This window comes from Hibiscus syriacus, unplaced genomic scaffold, assembly GCF_006381635.1.
Source record: "Hibiscus syriacus cultivar Baekdansim isolate YM2019G1 unplaced genomic scaffold, ASM638163v2 tig00110057_pilon, whole genome shotgun sequence".
Taxonomy (NCBI): Eukaryota; Viridiplantae; Streptophyta; class Magnoliopsida; order Malvales; family Malvaceae; genus Hibiscus; species Hibiscus syriacus.
Window position 1 is genome coordinate 2,119,637 of NW_024062581.1, and position 13,970 is coordinate 2,133,606.

At 36.4% G+C, this 13,970-nt stretch overlaps 1 pseudogene; it reads right to left on the minus strand.

Moving 5' to 3' along the window:
- Positions 1 to 2,029: 2,029 nt before the first annotated feature.
- On the minus strand, positions 2,030 to 13,693 carry LOC120214339 (annotated as a pseudogene).
- Positions 13,694 to 13,970: the final 277 nt, after the last annotated feature.

Below are 13,970 nucleotides of genomic sequence, written 5' to 3' on the forward strand. Positions count from 1 at the left end.
TGTTTCTCTTTTTTCTTTCACCATTTTTAGTTTGAAATTGAAGGTACAAGTGAGGTAAATGTGATGACTTATGACCCTCTTGAATAAAAATTGAATAAATAAAATCAGTTGGAAGTTACTGGTAAAATTCAGTTCTTGTTTTTCACTTTTCCCCCCGTCTCTGCTTATCTTTGTCTATTCCAAATAGACCCAAAACATAACCTCCGTTGATCGTTGTTCTGGACCTACAATTTTCTCTTTGCGATTCTATCCATCAATCGATTAAATTAAGGCAAAAAATAGGAGGGGGAGAGCATGGGTATAGAGTTGAGGATTTCAAGAAGAAGGTGAGGAGCATGTTCGGAGGTCCGTACTGCCAGCCCAAGCACTAGCGTCGCAACACTGCCTTCGTCATGTTCGGCGTCTTCCTCATCTGCATTCCCACTTCCATGAAATCAGCCGAGCTCGATCAACGACCTCATCAGCTTGACCGGTTGATTCCTTCGCAGCTTTGGTGCAAGAACTTCGGGAACAAAAACATGTTTGCTGGTTTGAAGCGTCACTGGTTAGCAGAAAGATGATGAAGAAGAAGAAGAGAGTTGGTGGCAAGTTAACTGTCATGTCAGCAAAAAAAGCTAACGGAGATAATGATAGATATCTTTTTGAAAACGAACTAAAAGTTCAATAACTATATTAAAAGTTTTAAAAGTTGAATGATCAAAATATAAGGATCTTAAAAGTTTAGGGATAATTTTTACAGTTTATCCTTTGAAAAAAATAAAAATTTAAATAAAATAGATCAAAACCTGATAATTTAAATAATAAATGTGTAATTTACTCAAAATTAAGCATATAATTAAATTACTCTCAATTAAATTGTCAATAACAACGTAAAAATCGAAAATCCCCTCTTTATTTTCTCACTACTCTCAATCTCAACCCGATATTCCCTTCATTATACCTCCCACCGCTAATTGATTAATTCGTCAACAACAACTTAAAGATTGAAAATTCTTTCGTCTTCCCTTCCAATATTCTGAAGGCTAAAGTGGTCGGAAGTGCAGAAATGTGGGCAAATGCCTAAGCGGGGAGCAAGTATCCTCTGTGAAGGAGGCTTTCACTCTCTTCGATACGGACTGCGACGGGAAGATGGCTCCATCGGAGCTGGGGATGTTAATGAGATCTCCGGGTGGGAAAGCTATTGTCTCCCAAGAGGAACTAACGACAACTTTTGACTTCCCCCGATTCTTAGAGTTATGAGTAGAACTATAAATGAGACGAGACAGTTTGAGAGTTATTCGATATCGATTTGATAAAGGCTTGATAAATATTCGTATTGAATGGACTTAACTCGAGCTTGAGCTCGACTCGAGTTCGTAATGAGCTGAAACGAGCTATTTAATATTCGACTCGAAAAATTCATGAGCATATCGAAAATATAATATATTAAATTTTTATTTTTTTAAATAAATTATTAATAATATTAATATTTATGTATTGATTTTTTTTAAATACAATAAGATTTTCATGTATTTAAGGTTCAGGTTCGAGTTTGAGGCTTCAATCGAGTTAATTTTTTTTAAAAAAAATCATTTCGAGCTGTTCACGAGCTTCAGTTCAAGATTTCGAGTTCGAGTTGAGCTTGAAAATTTTAAGCTCACTAATTTTCGAGTCAAGTTGAGCTCCATTTTAGAATTTTCGAGTCGAGTCAAACTCAACAATATTCGACTCGGCTCGTTTACACCCCTACTGATGGGAAAGCACATGAAGCGGGAGTTAAAGAGATCCTCGATTGGACAAAAGGATCTAAACAGCACATTGGAATAAGGCATTATGTCTGGGTAGAGTAACGCTATTCCGTGATGTTAAGAGAAAAAGTGGCCACTCGAGTTATTAGTTCGCAAACATTGAGTGAGGTTAAAAACAGAAAAGCAACCCAGATGGCAGTAAAAGATTAGGCACATGCTTCCCCTTTACTCTCACGACAGTTTCCAGGCTGATATAGATTTCCCTGACCTTGTTACAATTCATTAATTTGTACAAAAAATCGTCTTAAGAATGGATTTAGGCTTACATTATTTAAAATCTCCGGCTACTTATTTACTATAACTGACGATAATGTTAGACATGAGATTACTTGGTGGCTTCGGGCATATCAATTACAATACATGACTAGAGAGAGGCGGACATTTTCCATCGAATGTTAAAAAATGGCTGTATAGTGCACATCTATGATTACCAGCATGGACCCTAGCTTCCTACACCACGATCAAATCTCCATATCATCCAAAGAGAGTTCATTTGGAGTCAGCTGATTCAGTTTCTGCAGATTAGCAAATACAAAGTTTGGTCAGCTGTTCAAGAATCCTTCAAAGCATAACCAGAAAATCACAGCCTGCTCAAAATCAATACCGTAATAAACCGAGGAGGGTCGTCAATACTTGTTGAACCCAAAACAACTTCCCTGTTCAACTTTCCAGTGAGCTTGTGACAAACTCTTAGCTGTACATAAAAAGGACGTTTTTAGGAGACAGTATTAGAAATGTCTACCATCGTACAGATTAATGGTCTTGGTTCCCGAGATCATAAATTTTTCATACCTCGGATCTTGTAGCTCCACCAACTATAAACACAAAAATGCGTTTGCCCATCTTTTTGAAATCGCTAGATGCATGTCTTAGTACCGGATCACTGAGATGAAATAGGAAAATGAACATTAAAATGAAATTCACAAAGAAAGAGCGTCAAGGATAAGAAAGCACAGGTATGCATAATCAGTGACATCATTGAATGAAGAGTGGGGAAAAAAAGGAGAATGACTACCAAGGGAATTGCTAGGTATGCATATTCAGTACCTTGAATACCCCTCCTCGTCTGAACCACGAGGCCTAGCCCATGTCGGCGTCCTCCTTGATCTCATGGAATGAGCAACTGGAGCATCATGTATGATGGATACAGCTGGAGATGTGCTATGGAAACTTGGAGTAGGATCATTCATGCAAGGATAATCATCTTTAGATAGTTCTCCTAAGCTAAGTTTTTCGACAAGTTCCTGAAAATGGAAAAGAATTCATGTGTAAGTAATACATTTTGCCTTGAACTCCTAATATGTCAGATGCAAAGTTGCAACACTTCTTTTACCCATTAGAATAGGTTTTTGAAAGACGCGTGAGCCTATTATGCAACAAGACAATTGCAATAATAATCTCGCATTAAAGTTTAGTTATTATCAATGAAATAAAACATAAATAGAATTGAGTTGAGTTGAGATGTATTAGTTGATTTATATAATATTTGGGAGGTCTGGACATGGTATAACTAATACATTGGAAAATCATACCACAGAAAGAAGTTTGGATCTTTCTCATAAACAAAATCAAACACATAGAAAGTTAAAGGTTTCCAACCGATACCTCCAAAACATTAGCTTCGTCTGAAAGAACAGACAACATATCATTTTATGACCAAAACAATTTATAACATTCAAGTTTTCTAAAGTGGAACTTAAAACTAAAAGTTACTCGAAAGTGCAAAGACAGTGCAGCTAGTCACAAATGTAAAAGAAAAAAAAGGATCCCAAAGAATGAACAAAGTCTAAACACACCTCTATTACAGGGTAAAAGCGTGATAATTGCCATGTTTCTTGCTCATCATGGCGGTCTTTCCTAGCTGCACGCTTCTTCTGGCAATTCATAAGAAAAGAAGCAAGGAAAGAAGGATAAGCACAGATATTAACAAGAAAACAGCAAAACCAGAGTTTCAACTAGCAAAACATACCTTATGAATATCAAACTTCAAAGAGAAGGAACTTGTTGAACTTTTTTTGGTCTCTGATAATGGTGCAAGCATCCTCATATTATACACAGTATTCACATCCTCAGGTGGTAACTTTGCTAACTGAAAATTTTTAGAGCGTCAAGTTGGAGAAACGTGCAAATTATTGAAAACTGCTTGAACTCAAATCTCTAAACGAAAAGGGCAATGCTGTAAATCCAGTAGGAGAAATAAATGGGAGCAGGGAAGGGTGGGGATGAAGTAGAAAGAATGAAAATAGAAAAAAATATTGCAACCTTAATCAAATCAAGACCCTTTTCACCCTCAAACTTCTCAGGGTAAATGATCGCAATAATCATCAACAAACGCAACTTATTTTCACGAGATACTGCCTGCAAAAAGTGGTATTTCTAGTTTTTAGAAACTTGTCGGGGTAGAATACCTCCTTTTATACTAGTTAAACTTACCTCGTTTGTAGTAAAAAATTTAATTACTTCTTTCATTCCTGCATCACCAAAAACAAGGTCTTGCTCAGTTGCCCAAGTTCTCGAAGCCCTTGATTTCTGATTATTTGGTTGATTTTTCCAGCAATCTGCAATCATAAAACTGAATCTGTATGAAGCCACTATATCTTTGATAAGCAGCTGTGTTTTCATTCAGTTGTAAAAAATCATGATCCATACATCAGAAATTGGGTAGGAAACTGTAGGAATTATAGCAATGAGCTGTCAAGAGATTCTGTAATTATTTTCTATTTTTCAAATCCCTTATTTCAAGGGATTACATCTCCTAGGATTAGTATATTTCCTAACTTAGAGTTTCCTAGTTTAAAGGCATAATTTGTATATAAATATGTAATATGTTTCTACTGAAAAATGCAAGAATAAAATAATAGATTTGACTGTTTCCTACAGTCTGTTTTCTACTATACAGTCTGTTTTCTTTCTCTAGTCTGATTTCTACATGGTATTAGGTTAGAGCAATCAATCCGATTTCCGCTTCTCTTTAAATCAATTCCTGTTCAACTCTATTTTTTTTCATGGCTAATCGGGATCCCTCAGCATCCGAAATCACTTCCCAGACCAGCCCATCTCAATCTGTTTTTCAGATTTCAGATTTTCAATGATGCAGAGGCAAAATCGCCTCTGGTGTGAACATTGTAAGAAACCGGGCCATATGATAGATCAATGTTGGAAGCTGCACGGAAAACCAGCCGACTGGCAGCCCACACGGTCCAGGTTTCAAAAGGAGGCCCATATTCCCTCTCAAGACGATTCCTCAAGCAGTTTTAGCAAGAAACAGATAGAGGAGCTGCAGCAGATTTTGAGCAGTATGACAGCCAAGCCTACCAATGTGACTTATACTGCTATTGATGGAAATAATCCATATGCTTTCTCGGTACAATGGATAATAGACTCGGGTGCATCAGATCATATGACAGGAAATATTGATCTCTTGGAAGAATATAATGAAAGCAGCTTACCAGCTTCTATCAAAATAGCAGATGGCTCTCTCACTACAGTCAAAGGGAGTGGTTATGTTACATTAAACAAAAATCTAATACTTCATAATGTCCTCTATGTTCCTAGACTTGCATGCAATCTGCTGTAGTCAGCAAATTAATTAAAGATTCTGGTTGTAATGTTGTGTTTGGTACTGGTGGTTGCATTTTTCAGGTACAGGACTCGAAGAGGGTGATTGGCAGTGCTAGGCTGGGCAAAGGATTGTACACCTTTGGAGGTAAAGCATCTCATAATCATGCCTTATCCAATGCTTTTAGGAAACTAATTTTATCTTATGATCTCAATACTGATAAAATTATGTTATGACACTCTAGATTAGGTCATCCTAATTTTTACTCTCTTTCCAAAACGTTACCGAACTTATTTATAAATAAAGATCCATCATTGTTTTCCTGTGAAATTTGTCAAATAGCCAAACACACCAGAAAACCATATATTGCAGCCAAATTTGAACCAACAACACCTTTTTCCATCATCCATAGTGACATTTGGGGCTTTTCTCCTGTCAAAAGTATTTCTGGGTATAAGTGGTTTGTGTCTTTTATAGATGATTACTCTAGGACAACATGGGTATTCTTAATGAGAGAAAAGTCTGAGGTTGAGTCCCTTTTTAAAAGTTTTTATCAAAAAGTTGAAACCCAATTTGAGACAAAAATAAAAATTCTAAGGAGTGACAATGGGAGTGAGTATTTGAATAAAACTCTTGGGTATTTCTTTAAGGAAAAAGGCATTGTTCACCTTACGTCTTGTGTCAACACACCTCAACAAAACGGGATAGCAGAAAGGAAAAATAGACATCTTCTAGAGGTTACTAGGTCTCTTCTGTTTGCTGCTAATGCTCCTAAGTATCTTTAGGGGGAAGCTCTTCTTACAGCCACGTACCTCTTCAATAGAATGCCAAGACTTTAGATTTCAAAATTCCTACTAAGGTTCTGTTTCAACTTTTTCCCCATTTTAAACATTTAAACTCAAGTCTTTCTCCTCGGGTGTTTGGGTGTACAGCCTTTGTTCATATCCACAACAGAGGGAAATTAGATCCTAGGTCCATAAAGTGTGTTCTTGGGCTATTCTTCGAGTCAGAAGGGTTACAAGTATTACTCACCTTCCACAAAAAAGACATCTGTCTCCTTTGATGTTACATTTTTTGAAAACCAACCTTATTTTTCGAGAACAGAAATTCAGGGGGAGAGTTACAAGGAATTTCAGCCTGTTCAAACCAATATTTCTTTACAGCCTATCCTTTATTTACCTATTACTGTCTCTCCAAAGCCGGCTAGCACAGTTCCAGTTCCTAGTGAGGGTGATGGGAATAACCTAAATAACTCTGATGAATTACCTTTCTTACCTCAGAACTCTAGTCCGTGCAAAACCCCTTCCACCACTATAAAAAATGCACCTAACAATGACCATGAAACCATAACTCCCAATTTCGAAACAACTCAGTGTTTACTCAAGAAGAAAGAAAGATGTTGCTGAAGAAATCAGTCAGCCTAGCATTCGCCAAGAACCAGATTCGGATCCTGTTGCCTCTGAAAGCCAAGAACCAGATTCGGATCCTGTTGCATCTAAAACAGAAGGTAATGATGGTTACCAAGAGGCTACTACTGTTGATCTTGATGACTTTCCTATTGCTATTAGAAAGGGGGTAAGAAAATGCACTGCTCATCCCTTAAATAAGTATGTTGCATATGGGAAATTACAGTCTAATTTCAGGGTCTTCACTGTCAGCATTAACAGTGTGAAAATCCCAAGAAATGTGACAGAAACATTTCAATCTCCTGAGTGGAAAAAGGTTGTGGAAGAGGAGATAAAAGCATTGCAAAAGAATAAGACATGAAGTTTGACAGATTTGCCAAAAGGGAAGAGAGCTGTTGGATGTAGGTGGATATTCACAGTCAAATATCATTCGGATGGGAGTGTGGAAAGATACAAGGCAAGGCTGGTTGCTAAAGGTTTTTCTCAGTCTTATGGCATCGATTACCAGGAGACTTTTGCACCGATTGCAAAATTGAATACCATCATAATATTGTTATCAGTAGCTGTTAACATGGACTGAAAATTGCATCGGCTGGACATAAAGAATGCTTTTCTGAATAGGAACCTTGAAGAAGAAGTATACATGGAGGTCCCCCCGGATTAGAAGGAAAGGTCACTAAGAAAACTGTGTGCAAGCTCAATAAATCCTTATATGGCTTAAAACAGTCTCCCAGGGCTTGGTTTGATCGATTTGCTAAGGCTATGACACAAAATGGTTTCAAACAAAGGCAAGCGGATCACACATTATTCAGAAAAATTACACCGAGTGGTAAGATAACCCTCCTAATTGTCTATGTAGATGATATGATTATAACTGGCAGTGATATAGAATAAAAAGAAAAGCTAAAGATGAATCTTGCAAAGGAGTTTGAAACCAAAGATTTAGGTATGAGGTATTTCCTGGGTATGGAAGTTGCAAGGTCCGAAGAAGGGCTGGTCATAAACCAGCGTAAGTATGTTTTGGATCTTCTTACAGAAACGGGGATGCTCGACTGCAAACCAGTTGAAACTCTAATGGAGCCAGGCTTGAAATTTTGCAAGGACCGGACTGGAAATCCAGTAAACAAGGAAACCTACCAAAGGTTAGTTGGGAAGTTGATCTACCTTTCAATGACCAGGCCTGATATTGCATACTCAGTGAGCATTTTCAGCCAACATATGAGTGATCCTCGAGAAGAACATTTGGAAGATGTTAACAGAATTCTAAGGTTCTTGAAGTTTACCCCAGTAGCTGGACTTATATTTAGAAAAAATCAAGAAAGAACAGTGAAGGTTTATACGGATGCAAGCTGGGGAGGTGAATTAATTGATAGAAGGTCAGTTAGTGGCTACTGTGCTTACGTTTGGGGTAATTTGGTGACTTGGAGAAGTAAGAACAAGCCGTTGTCTCTCGAAGTAGTGTTGAGTCAGAGTTTAGAGCAATGGCTCTCGGAATATGTGAAGGAATGTGGATTAAAAGACTGCTCACAGAACTGGACTTAGATGACAAGAAGAATTTTGAGATTTTTAGTGACAGTCAATCAACTATGAGTATAGCAAAAAACCCAGTGCAGCATGATAGAACAAAACACATTGAGATAGACAGACATTTTATTTACGAGAAGGTCAACAATGGAGTTACACAACTGCAGTACATTCCGATGAAGAAACAACTTGCAGATATCTTCACCAAAGCCCTTCCACGAGTGACTTTTGATGAGTTGTCCTTCAAACTGGGTATATACAACATATATACACCAGTTTGAGGGGGAGTGTAGGAATTATAGCAATGAGCTGTCAAGAGATTCTGTAATTATTTTGTGTTTTTCAAATCCCTTATTTCAAGGGATTATATCTCCTAGGATTAGTATCTTTCCTAACTTAGAGTTTCCTAGTTTAGAGGCATAATTTGTATATAAATATGTAATATGTTTCTACTGAAAGAATGCAAGAATAAAATAACAGACTTGACTGTTTCCTACAGTCTGTTTTCTACTATACAGACTGTTTTCTTTCTATAGTCTGATTTGTACAGAAACACATGAAACTTGAACCGGTAACATCTGTTTTTATTCAGCAAATATTGGCTGCTCTTAGACATGAATAGAGGGTATATCTCATAATCATGTCACAAAGAGAAATGTTATCAGTCTGATAGCACAAAAAATGATCCTCATGAATCACCCAAATATTTAAAATGTTTTTTTCGCCACCAAGGTTCAATGAGAATTGGACAATTAGACAGGGAAGATAGTTTAACAGATTAATAGCAAACGTGGTACTGCAATGCTAAACACAAAAAAGTAATCTCTAGATTCAATGCAAGAATACAAAGAATCTGATCATTCAAAGGAATAAAAGGGGCAAGCACCATAAGGAAGGCTAAAACAGAAATAGATGGCTTTTTCTCTTTAGAGAACAGGGACAGAGTACAGATATCTGGGGCAAAATATTCTATGCGTACGCACAGGCAAGAAACTGACCTCTACATGAAGGGATAGCTTCTCAATCTGTTCACTGTATTGCGGCAATGCTTGAACCATTTTTTGCAAATCCCTTGTAGAAATTTCACCCCCATCTCTAAAAAATGTTCAATTTTATGGTGAGAAGAGTCATGATGTACCTAAAAGTTCCAAATAAAGCCTAGCAAGCACAAAATTTTATAGCATTATCATATTTAAATATTTAACTCATTCTTTCAGAAGTTACATTTAAGTATTTGTAATTACTTCTAACATCTTGGCATATGACCATAACCACATAGATAAATCATAGAGTATAATACAGCTTGAAAGCCAATTGCAACAATTTTCCGCAAAATGAAATAAACGATGAATGGATATTTTATTGTACAACACAGATGAAACAACCGGAGAAAAGACGATATATTCCATAAAGCTTTCATGCATACCACAGATGAAGTAAAAACAGCATTTACACAAACCTTGAACCATGTTGAATTTGTGCTGCTTTATTCTTTGATACAAAATTGGTCATCTTGTCATGCAACCTGTCACAAGCCTAAGAATACACCCAAGGGTCAATTAGGATTCAACATGGAGTGTCATGTTAGTCAGACTCTAGAGAATTGGACATGATATGGGTCATACACGAAGGTATTCATTTTTGTTAAGTTTTTCCTTCTATGTGGCAGTTAAAACCCCATATACATGTCCAATTTTACATGCCTGACAGGTTTCCAATCTAAGCACTTGATGGAAATGAAAAATTAGAGCAACTTAGGTCGGATATACTAAGAAGAAAGCACCATACATACATCTGCTATATGTGCATGTCGAAGCTCAAGCCATATTGGATCATGCTCCTCCAAAAGAACCTCTTTTTTCTCAGGAGGGACTCCTGTTTTGCTGGGAACCTAAACAGTACACTTGCTTGATATACAGAAACCAGAAAGAAGTTCCTAGAAAATTCAAGAACATACTGAAACTGACAAAAGCACATACCTCATGCACATATTTATTCCCCTCCATGTTTAGTAGATCATGGCACATGGCATCATAAGTCCACTCATGTATGACAGGAGCAATCTAGATAAGGAAATTAACCCATTTATCATAAGCAAATTGAACAAGCATGCAATACAGATGACATTAGTTTCAACCAATAATATATGCAAACCTGATCTATAGATCTATCAAGGACGAGCAACTCGCATGTTTCCTGCTGAGGGAAGTTAGCAATCGATTTACATTTTACAAGATAATTCCAGATTCCAGCTGCAAGCTTGGTAGGAATTAGATCACGGACTGTAGTCATGGTCATTGGATCGAGAGACTTGGCAGCTCGGTAGCGCACAAAGGGAAACTCCTAAAATATTAATATGTCTGAGAAAATTTTCACTATTTGAGAATCAAAATTCAAAAGGCGAAGCATATACCCTTAATGAAGCAAATACTGTGCCAATGCGGGTAGCCATCACATTCAAACATGCATCAGCTTTGCGAGTATTTTCCTCATCACCAAAAAGGTCCTCAAGAGCCTTATCATTATCAGTGGTGAAACCCTGTAGAGAAAATCACAGTTCACATGAAAACAATGCCGATGAGCCATTACCATCAATTGGGGGGAAGGGGTTAGAGAGAACTAACTGTCAGAAAAAGTTTTCACATTAACTCTAACTAGATAAAGTTAAGATACACGAGCTTCAGCATATATCATGAGAGGCTAGCTTAAATCTTAAAGTTAAAAACTTCCAAAATTATCTTGATCCCAAGATAGGACATGTCAGTGGTTATACAAAACTATATACATATATCACTTATTCTTCACCAAAAGTTTTTGCTAAATTTTGCATCTCATATGTTAGCCTTGATGTTTGTAGATGCAAGTTCCAAGTAAATCTAAATGAACTGGTTATCACAAGAATATGAAAGCGCCACGTGGGCTAATATAATTTTTCAGGAAAAAATGATGATTACTATTTTAATTCAATTTGTGCAAGTGACAAAATTACCTGACTGTCTATTGCAAAGTACTCCAAGTTCATCTGCATATGCCAACCAAGAAGCAATCAGCACTAAATGAAAACTCAACAATCAATAGAGAGAGCAATGTGACTAGTTTGCAAAGTGCAGATTCCTTCAGGCAAACTGGCAATCTAAACGAAGAAGAAGACGAACGGGGAAAACCCTAACCTCGCTCAATGCACCTATGCGAGGCAAGACAGTTGAATCCCTCTTGATATGAGCAACCAATTCTCTTGAAATAGGTGAACTGAAGTAAACAAATGCCCTTTTCCATATACCAGATAAAAGATAAAATACATATCAGAAGCTGTAATATGCTCAGAGTTCAGAAAATTTAATCACTCGTGTTACCAAGTAAAAAGCTTTTCACGTACTTCTTGTATAAGGGAGTCCTTCCAGCCATGTCTGACAAGAACATAATAACACTGCAAAAGCACACAAGTGAAGCAATAAAGGGGTGAGGGGGGACAAAAAAACCACATGAGAAAATGGAATATGTTGAACTGTCATGTTTACATATCACATAAACATTTCCATCTACTAATTAGGATAACTAAACTTTTACAAAAGACATGCACTCATGCACAAACTCTCACTCGAAGGGAAAGTTCTGCTAGAAAATAGAAGAAAAAGAAAGGCTTCAATTTCTGAGGGAATTATGAAATGAGGCAATCCAAGATATAGGTAGTCAAATTATGAATGTAGACCTAACATGGGAAAACCGAAAATGTTCAGCATAAAGTATGCAACTGTTTGGAAATGGATTACTTTCTTTTCCCTGTAAATGATTAAATTAAATGCGCAACAACAAGGGAGGAAAGCCTAAAATGTGATCCACGCATAATACCCATATCCCATGAGGATAATACCTACCCCTGCAAAACCCTTAATAACTGAAACTAAGATAAAAGTCATTACTTGTCTTTGGTTGGTTGAATGAAGTATATAGCATCCATTGATGGCAATGGCTGTCTGCGTCTGTATATGTCTTCTACCACTGCATTACAAAACCAGAATCATCAACTTATAAGAGAAAACTAATCCTTGAAAATTTAAGATAATGACCTAACTTATGTAGCGAATTAGTATTTCACTGTTCACCCTGTTAGAACAGTTGTCATGCAACAGCTAAAATAAGATGAAGCTTGGCTTACATGAAACACCTTCTGCTGTGATATCACCCATCTTGCAACAGTAAGACATTACCTTAACCGTAAGTTTGTCCATGATTAGCACCTGCTTAAAAGGGATTGAAAAACAAAGATAAATAGGATTTTTTCCTGTAACCAATAAAAATACCAACGGAACAAAGCCAACCAATAAATGAAAAAAGAAAAGAAAAAAATAAGCGTACCTTCCAGTTAGATTTTGTGTCCTTCATTTTTGCAGAACAAAGCATTTCATGTAATAACCCTTCACATACATCAAGTATATGTAAAACATTAAATCAGTTCAGCCACCAAAAATTGATCAACAAGATCATGTCTAAGGAATAAATAAAAAAAGAGTAATAAAACACACACACACAATTCAAACACATTATAACCTTGGTTTTTTTACATGAAAGTTAGACAAGAAAACTAAATAAGCCTAAGCAGAAACTTTTCGAGGGGGTAGGGGCATGCACTTACAGTACAGCCCCATGCTTTTAAGCTTTAACATGCATGTGCACTCTTGCTTACACTAGTCAAAACATCATACAAAGTGCACAGCTCGCAATTGTTTTTAACTCCTTTTTTTTTTTACATATTTTCCTATTACTATCATGTATAATTCCACAGTGGAAAGTTAAGGATAAACTCTTACGCAATAAAATCAAATATAGTTCATGAAAAAATGACTCCTTTCATGAAAAATATTATCCTTAAAGTTCTCAGAAAAATGCATTATAATGCAGTATAACACAGTCACAGAACTAATTGTATGTTTTCGAATTAGCATTGTAAGAATAATAGATCATTCACGTTCTTCATTCAAAATTCTATACATCAAAATCTATAAATTTTAAAAAATACAGTTAGAGGTTCAGTTATGAAATGATCATAATATCTTTTCTTCTCGGTTTTCCCTTTACATCTTCAAAGTAAATTTCTTCAAATTAAGATACTTCCTAAAAACAAAAATTTAAGTCTTACTGAATTCATTGTTGACAATATTATCAACTTAACTGACAAATTCATTAAGAAAATATACAGTTGAAAATTCCATGATTAGGTTGGAACTATCACTAACGATTGCGAAACCAGATAGATTACAGGCAGACTGATTGGAAAAGAGAACATAGAAATTAAGATTGAATATGAAATTTTGAATAAATAGAGAACGTAAGAATTCACTTTCACGGCTGATTTGCTTGAAATTCTTGTAGTTGTGGTCGCCAGAGGAGGAGGAAGATTCGGAATCCGAATACGACATCGTTTAGAGAACCCTCGGATCAACCGATCCAGTAAAAAGAGAAGCGAATAGAGAGAGATCCTGTAGTAACCAAAGCAGAAGAAGGGGAAATGAGAGGAAATGGAATAGGAGATTGTTTTTTTCGTTTGCTTTTTTGTTTATTCCTTCCTTCTATTATGTACAACTATATAATTAAATTAGGAGTAAAGTACACAAATGATCCCCAATTATAGAGTGATACTTTGTTGAATCTTCCAACTATTAAAATTTATAAAACAGTCCTCTAACTCCAGGGCAT